The 9,111-nt window shown below is 44.8% G+C and overlaps 1 protein-coding gene across 8 annotated transcripts in view; it reads right to left on the bottom strand.

The window, feature by feature from the left end:
• Positions 1 to 596: 596 nt before the first annotated feature.
• PDGFA (platelet derived growth factor subunit A) overlaps positions 597 to 9,111 on the bottom strand; it is a 36,610-nt gene continuing 28,095 nt past the window's right edge. For 2 of the 8 annotated variants that reach the window (XR_012582957.1, XM_074553199.1), the window contains one exon: positions 597 to 1,862. The gene's annotated coding sequence lies outside the window, so the exon portion shown is untranslated. Of the gene's footprint in view, positions 1,863 to 4,501; positions 8,523 to 9,111 lie in introns of those variants that run through there. The other 6 variants (XR_012582958.1, XM_074553200.1, XR_012582956.1 and 3 more) reach the window with 3 other exon arrangements.

Below are 9,111 nucleotides of genomic sequence, written 5' to 3'. Positions count from 1 at the left end.
AGGAAATGTGCCCAGCACAGCTCCCATTCCCATGGGGCTGGGATGATCAATGTCATGCCCTGCCTGTGAACCATTCCCCAAATTTTCTGTGTGTGTGATGTGAGACCAGGTTATATTAAGCCCACTGCTGAAAGGGACCATGGCTCCCATGGGCACATAGCAACAATGCTACAGAAAGAGTGAAAAATTCAGGAAACAAGTGGCACTGTAATCCATCTTACCTACCCGGAATAGATGTATCCATGTACTGATCTCTATAAACACGCCCTTTTTTCCATATGGGTGGGTATATATTTATATGCACCAGCCTCAAAATACCAGTAAGTTTTTATTAGCCCCATTTGCAGATGGGGTGATGATGACAGACAAAGTGCTTTGATCCCTCTAGGCTGCTCCTCCTTGGGAGGGGAGAGCTGGAGCCTTCTCTCCCCAGGAGAGGTAACAGAGGGAGGTGAGTTCTCCCAAACCCCCAAGGAGCTCCTTGGTGTGGAAATCTTGCTCAGCTCTCACTTGGAATCGTGCTGGCAAATAAACATGAAAGTGAAATCAGCATTGTGAGATAGTTATGCAAGAGCGGGCGGATCCCAGGACTCAGCCATTGTTCCAAAAGTTTAATTAACATTATGAAAGCTGATTAAAGGAAAATCTTTAACCTCCAGGGAAATCCCATTTTCCCTCACTTCCCATACTGCTGTAATTTTCACAATGTAAGAAGGAAAGTGTTATTTCAAGGCATGATTCATATCAGCTACAACCTGATCTTTGCCACAGTCATGTCCTGCATCTTAAATAATCACCAGCAGTGACACCAGACGGGGACACTTCTGAGACAGCATTTTTCCCCCTTTATCCCATGACCTGAATTGCCATCATAATTTCTAGACTTTGTGTCATCCTGGCACGACGACAAGCATTCACCCACGCTCCAGAAGTAAAAGTTGGTTTCACAAGGACAGTGATACCTACCCAGACTCAGCATCTCAGATACAAAGTGCGAGTGACACGCCACAGTCCAGCGTGGTAACAGCAGGGGCTGTTTGCTTTGGTCATCACAGCAAATTCCTTTGAAGGCAGGAGTGTGGAGCACCATCCCCAGTGACTCCCACCTAACCTTGAGCCAACTACTTACCCTTGCTGCTCTTTTGGAACTGGGGGCAAAGGCAGTGTTGCCTCTCAGGGCACTGCAAACTCATGAATATAACCAGGCACTGGAGATGTTTAGGTGGAAACTGCTGGTGTAAATTATGTTAGTGGAGAGATTTACTTTCAGCTGCAGTGGATCTGTGAGCAAGCACAGCCCCCTGGTATTCAGCTGCGTATGGATGGCACATTGCCTCTCTGCTCCTCCAGGACTATTTTAATTACATGGCATGGCCCATCAGAGACCTAATCCCAGGATCTAATCCTGGAGGCAACAGACAGCTGCCTGTCTGCCCTGTGTGCTCAGAGAAGTGCCCTTGGGGCTGCAGTGAGGGTGATGCAGATGATGGGACAGCAAGACAAGCACTCACCCAACACACAGAGTAGGCACCAGCCCTGGTCACCCCCTGGCCAGGGCACCACCAGCTCCTTGACCTCTCTGACATGTGAGTGGCACTGGGCAGACTTCAGAGCCCTGGGTCCTCCCTTGGTTAGCTAGAATCTGGGTGGATGCTGCATCCACAGACCTCCAAATCTAATTAAGAACGCACACGGCTCCAGTCCTTTCCGAGCATCAGGCTTATATAAATACATACACATATAAATACATGGTACAAATACAGCCTCTGGCAGCAGGAACAGTCTCGTACTCAGATCTTCAACAGCTCTTTCCATCTGTAGATCCTGCAGGTCAAAGACATGGCAGAGCTTCAGGAACCATTCTGAAAAGGGGAAAGATTATTTTTTCCCACTGTTGTCTGCGTGTACGTGATGCAAAATCCATTTTAATTATGATACAACAGGGTCATCCTCACTACTCTGACTCTGAAGAACAGGCACCACTTTTGTGCACACAGAGACATTAGTAAAGCAGAAGCTCTATTTGTAGGATGAAATTTCTCCTTCAAAAAGCACTAGAACTAAATCAAATTCACACCATGAATACCAAATGCATGAAATTCTGACTCAATAAAAGGCAGACAGCTGTATTTTCTGATAAAAATGTGCCTTTATTTTTTTAATATTTCTTTTCATTACCTGGATTCTGTGTTTGTCAGAGCAACAAAAACAAAACATAGTTCTCTTTGATACGCGGCAAATCTGAAAACAATCCTGCAAACAGCACAACACAAAAACTCCCACAAAAAGGGAAAGCTATAAAATTTGAGAGGCGACGAGGCTTTCAGAAGTGCCAGTTTCCCAGTGCAATGGCTGGAAGGGTGGCCTGGCCTGGCGGCAGTTCAATCATTTTGTAACGAAGGACAAATACTTTCAACATCCTGAGAAAGAGGGCGGGGGGACGGGGGCACGACTCCCTTGCTTTCCCTCCTCCTGCTATTCTTTCTCCTCCCTCCCCCCACCCCTTGGATTTTCAATAGCTCTTTAGTGTTTCCATCAAAGGCTTTTACCATTCATCCTCCCTTCTGGTGCCTGCCTTCCACCTGTCTATCCATCACAGCCCTAACCCAGGTCCCTTTCCCCCCCGCCTTTTGCTATTTTTCACGCGGTGGGATTTGTTTATAAGCTTCTGTATTACCTAAACTGCAGGGGAAGAGGCTGCTGGGAGGAAAGTGAGAAAGCAGGATTAAGGAGGAATAATTCAGCTCCATTGCATTTCCATCTGAACGGTCATAAAATGTGCAAATCCTGTTCCTGGGAATTTCGTGTCAGAGGCCTTCCCTGCCACTGCCCTTCCCGTAGCCCTTCTCTCTTTCCCCCTCATGGAAAAACAAATGTTGGGAAGGATGACTGTGACTCCATAGACCCCAAAAGCCGTGACGTATGTGCCAGCAGGGAGGAGGCTCCTACCAGCACGTGTGCAGGGAGACACTCCAGATGTGGCCAGAAACTACAGACAGTGGGGTGGGAGACTGCAGGGATTGAATCCAGCAGGACAACAGGAGTGAGCAGGGAAAGGCCGCTCAATATGACAGCTCCCAACACCCCCCAGCTAATTAATGAGCCTGGGTAAAACTCAAAAAAAACCTCCCAGGCTTGTTGGCTCTCTAAGTAAATCGTACAGAAATATGTGATTCAGACCCCAGCAGCTTGAAGAGTTTCTACTCTCTCATTTTTAGCTCATCGCCATCACAAGGCACCAAATTAGGCACAGACCACATTTCCAGGCCCCAGAGAGCCACCAGCAATCCACCTGTCTGCAAACTGGGAGACAGAAGAAGGGCCACTGCTCTGTACAGTCAGACACTTGTAACTGATTCAAGCAGAAGTCACTGTGACCCCTGGACTACCTGACCAAACACTCTCAGGGGAGCAAAATTTTAAATTTTTAATTTTTAATGTTAGAAAAGGATGTGGCCCTTAATCTGTCCTCAACCCTTTTGAGCCCACAAACCTTTTCTTGGTGGAACTTCATCTCATATCTGCTGGACCTGGCAACAGCTGGCAGCTATCTTCCACTTACAGACACATCCTGGAGATACTGCAGATCACCCAGCAGGTAGCACATGTCAAAATAAGTTCCTTTGATTGACAGTTATTTATTATTTTTAAATAAAATGAGAATAGATTGAATGGGTTGCTCAGCAGCAGCTCAGTTCTTTGTTTGGCAACTTCTTGGACAGTTTGACCATACATATGACAACACAAAATAAATTTCACTTGCTTGCAGTAGCAGTTGGCTATAAATTCAGTCCATCGATGATTTATAGCTCTAGCAGCAGTGGGATATATGAAATGAGAAGCCCTTTCATCCTTGAACTGCTCTGCAGTCTGGTAGAGATGATGAAAGCCATTGTTCCTAAGGCCAGAGGAGAGCAGGAGCTCATTCAGCTGTGGTAGGAGGAGGTGTGCAAATTGGGTCCAAAGGTGAGAGGAGGCCCAGAGACAGAGCAGCCCTTGGTTTCGAAGAGCAGCCAGAAAGAAATCCTTAATGATGCTCAGCTTTGCAGGCTGGAGGGGAGCAGTATTTCCATCAACTAAATCATCTCAACTCTTTAGCTTCCCTGAGGGCACTGCACCAGGACAGACTGGGATTGCTCAGCAGAGCCACTCTCAGATGTTTGTGTTCTTCCCACCCACCAGCAGCCCCGACCTGAGCGTGTCTTTGGCACAGCAGGTGGGATCCTTAATCCTGCCCAAGGCCAGCCCCAAGCAAAGATTAGCAGAAGAATCTGTTTTCATTAAAATCCAGCCTTCCATCACCATCCTGCCTGATGGTTCAGTTTAAAATGCACATGTCCAGCTCTTGTAGCAGCTCTGCTTCTGCAGGGAAAGGGCAGTTCAGCAACCTGCCTCTTCCCTGGCTAATGTCTCTCTTCCTTTTCATCAACAAGTAACTAAGACAGACACTCTGAGGAATGTTAAATGCACCTCCTCCTGGAGAATTTTGCCAGCAGGATCAGTGGAATTGGGATTTTGCCTTTATTATGTTTCTTTTGACCGTGGAACTGGTCTGATTTTCCTCCCAGTGATTTTTTTTTTTAAACCCCACAAAACAACAAAACAGGAGAAGACATACAAATAAACACTAATACGTACAGGAAAAATACAAAACTTAGCACCATGCACTCCCCTCATTATTAGACAAAGGTTGGGAAGGGTTCACAAGTGTAAAACACTCATGTGAATTATGAGATTACTGCTCAGTTTTCTTTCAAGTCGTGGGCTGGAAACAGATGGTGGCTGTAGCATTTATGACGGCACAACATGTTACTGCAAGCCTAGCCATCTCTCTCTCTCTCCTCTCAAAAATGCAGCTGCAAGGAAAGTTGTGGAAAATCACATTAATAGTCTCTTCCACCACACAGTTTTCCAGCCCTTCATCCCTGGCCAGCACATGGACAGAGCCATCTTGTATGCCAGCAAGAATACTCTCCTAATCCCTGTCCTGAATAGTTACCACTGACTGGCTTATTTAACAGCTAGTTAAAATGTGAGGTTTGTTAGCATTGTAAAAAAGCCTCCAGAAAGCAGGTTCTTAAGGTCAGGGCAGATGCCATGTGATCCCAAGGGCTCCCTAAGGGAAACACTCAGAAAGAAGCCATCAGAGAGTCTTTTAGCTGTTTATTATTTAAACATTCAGTTCAGACCAAGCAGGTTGATTTATAAAGAAGCCAAAGACAGATAAAACAATTGCTAAAGCATCTTTGTAACTCAGGAGTCCAAATCTCACTTCCAAGCAAGAGTAGAAACTTTTACAAGGGCAAAAGCCTCTGGATTTTCAGTCAGAGAGCCTTCCAGTGACCATAGGCTAAGAAGGATCTGGGGCCCTGAAGATACAAAGAGCAACTAACCCCATATTTAAATGTCTTGCCTGAAGACAAGAAAAAAAAGTCCATGTACTTCAGTCCTGATGGAAATGCCTTGCTGCCTAAAATATGTTCATACTTGGGCTTAAACACTTGAGCTGAGCCTGGGGCACAAACCCTCCACTCTCAAGGCACCACAGAGGACTCTGTTGACACCAGAGAACTCTTCAAACAGTACAAAACTGTTAACCTGTGATTTCTGTGTGCTTTACAAATGTGAAGCAATCCTGTATCACATCTTTTCTGAGAGCATTAACTCTCTGGGATTCCAAAATTGGGATTTTAGAATTACTTCTTCACTTGAGTTAATTAAGACTCTGTCAAGTAATAATTTTTCCAGACAAGTGTCACTGGTGTATTGGAGTATCCATGCTGCTATTTTCACTTTTCTGGCCTCACTGCCTGGTTGGGAACATCAGCATCAACTATATGTGTTCATCCTTAGCCACTCCAGCATGTTCCTGCCAAGCTTCCTGCACCCAGCTGCACACAGGACAGCATTTCTGTCCTTTGGGGTGTAGAACAGGGCAACTGAAAGCAAGATAGACTTTTACCATTCCCTTTATCACTTTTCACAGCTAGACCAGGAAGTTGCCACAGAAATTCAATAGTGTACACACTTGAAACTCCAAATAGCCTTTTGCCAGAGATAGACTCTCTCCAGGTGATATGACCATACATATCCACTGCATATCTGTCATAACTGCAAAAGCCCTCAGACCTTTTCTCTAAGATAGAGAAGGTGCCATTTCATTTTTCTTTTGGAAACCTCCTCCTGCAGAATTCATTAGTATCCTATGCAACAATGTACTTCCTGTAAGTACTGAAATATAAAGTGTATTAGAAGTTTCCACTTCTGTTTTTATCTTTTCCTGATCTAGCCTGAAAATTCTTTTGAAGTTCCTCAAAGTGTTCTTCATATATGCTTGTTTTAGGAAATACCAGATCACTATTGGCAAACTTCTCCTTAATTGAGATAAAGGAATCAAGATTATATGATCTGCTTAATTCCCCACCTTTTTTAGGTCCCATTTTAGGATTTTTTTTTTCCCACTTGCCTTTGAAAAGAAACATTCTGAAGAAACTAAGGAAGGGGAAGGCCCAGAGGGAGCAAGCTTAGCTCTGGGCTCTCCAGTGTACCTGAGTTTACTGGCAGAAAACCACAGAATAAAGATCTCCCTCATTACTATGGAATGGTTTATTGAAAGGTTTCAGACCCTTGTGAAACTCACATCACTCTGGACAATGCTTAAGAGGAAAAGACTAAACTGCACTGTGTTAGCACAGTGGGCTCACTGTGCCTTCAGGCCTCAGCTCAGCAAGCCAACTCAGATCATGCCTAACTTTAAGCACAAGTAATTTCAAAGAAACATCTCTCGTGCCTCAAGTTCAGCTCTGCACTGTCTCCCTTGATGAATCACAACTTAGGGTATGCAGGGAGCTAATGGGAAACATTTGCACTCCTCAACCCCAGCTGCAAGGTCCCAAAACCCTTTAGCTAAGCAGGCATGGCCCAACCACTCTGGATGGACCAGAGGCTCATCACAACAAATGGGTACAAGCTAGGCCAGCTCTTCTGAAGCACTTCTACAAGAAACATGTCCCAGAGCAGCTAAACTTTGATTTAAAAGCAGTATTTGGGGCAATCAGTGAAGTACAGCAGCTGAGCATCAACCTGACTCCTACGTGGCCTGTTGGAGAAACCACTCTATGTGGGATAAATGTTTCTGTCACTTTAGCTGTGGAAACCCCCTGCAGTCAAGGGGAATTCAGATCTTGGGCAGGTTTCTGAGGAGCTTCCTGGCTCCAAGGAGACTTCTGAGCAGAATGCTTTGCAGTGGGGGAGTTTGGGCCAAGAAATGTCTGAGGGGTGAGCCCTCAGGCCTCACCCACACTGGAAGTGCTGGAGCATCTCTTTTCCCTCTCTCCCTCCTCCTCTGGCCCCACACAGACTCCACCAGCAGTTGAGCAGGGCCCAGAGGTGAAATCTGGCCTTTTGAAACTTCCCTGGTCTTCAGGTTAAACCAGCACCACCTTTATACAGAAAATGCATGTAAAGGCCAAAGTGCTAAGCAAAGGTGAAGCACAGCTGCAGTGAAGGGGGCTCCCCATCTGAAAAGTCTGAAATCCAAGGTTTGGGTGCTGCTGGCTAGACATGGAAGGCAGAAGTCACAATAACATCATTGGGTCAAAACTAGTCTCTCTTCAGAACAGAGATGTTCTGAAGCCAACAAGGGTTTCTTGAAAGTTACGAAAAAATGAATTAAAAATGGATGCCCAAATCCCTCAGACTGCTGAAAAAATCCAGCTAGGGATATCCAGCAAGTCTGGAGGGGTCCTTCATACTTCACTGAGGTCTAAAAGTTTGAGTTCATCCCCAAAGGGAGCTGAGGCCACACAGCACTTCACCCACAGGCCCTCTGTGAACGGAGTCTTTCTTGTGGTCAGAGGGGCTATCTTGAATTTATGTCTTACTTCTCCCCTTGCGAGCAAACAAAACAATTTCTATGAGTAATTCTACCCACTAATTGCCAAGGAAAAGTCTGGTAAGAAATGCTCTGCATTTTTGACAGGTCAGAGGCTTCCCTAAACAAAGTTGCTGTTTTATGTTTTCTATCAGCACATGTTCACATCCGGGGTCCTCAGTGAATTCCAGCGTGGATGAGTCTCTGTGGGAAATTGCTTTTCCCTATTTTCTTGTTCTAACTGCTCCAGGAAATGAATCTATTTTTACAACAACACTAAACAGCAAAATATGAAACCATTATCTGCTTCGTGGCAAGAGTTTCGGGTCAGTTCTCAGGTAAGTGTCACCTCCAGAGAAGTCAATGGAGTTGTATCTGCTCCTGCAAGGCAGAGACCTGACCAATTATGTAATTGGTTGATCAGTTACCAGAGCACAGAGCTACCAGAGGCCTAAGGAGTGTCTTGTTTTCATGCGTCTCAAAGTTCATCCAAGCCCTGATGCATTGATAAGTGAAGTATTCTAGTATTATGGTCTGTAAAGATGATAATTAACTGCTGAAAGATTTAAGCATGAGCCTTCTCTGCGAACACATACTTTGTCACTGAATGATCCTTATAAGTAGTATCTCTTCTGGATCCTTTTTTCACCTGCCAAATAAACCAGGGTGGGATTTTCAGAAGTGTTTAAAATGCTTTTCTCCTACTTAGTTCTGATTGCTTTCAAGAATTAAGATGTTTTCAAAATCCCTGGGGATTTCAAGCCCTGTAGCCTCAACTGCATCTCTGTGTGCTTCTGCTTTTTGCACACCTGATTTAACAGCTACTCTGAATTCAAAGCTGGACAGTAAACCCAGTTTCCTTCATTACCAAGATCAAAGATAGTACATAGAGGCCCAAAAATCAAGTCTGATCTGAAGATGAGTGTGAACACTTGTTACAAACTTGGCTCTTTAATTACAGTTTTCAGCGACTACTCCAGCCTTCACATGTGAACTTCTTTTCTGATGAAGCACTCAAGTGTGCCCTTTTTGTGTATTTTATCTAAGAACTTGGGAGACATCTGGCATACACAAGTATCAGTCCAAACAGAAATTCTTGAGCTGCTCAAAACTCAAACCAAGTCAGATTTGGTGGCCTGCTAGTAAGTCAAACATATAAATTATCTGATTCCTCTCTACAGGAAGAAGTAACCCTGGAAAAATGTGAGATGAAATTTTCAAGTGACAGAAATTCTATC

The sequence above is a fragment of the Zonotrichia albicollis genome, chromosome 16 (genome assembly GCF_047830755.1).
Source record: "Zonotrichia albicollis isolate bZonAlb1 chromosome 16, bZonAlb1.hap1, whole genome shotgun sequence".
NCBI lineage: Eukaryota > Metazoa > Chordata > Aves > Passeriformes > Passerellidae > Zonotrichia > Zonotrichia albicollis.
This window is presented reverse-complemented; position numbering and strand designations above follow the sequence as displayed.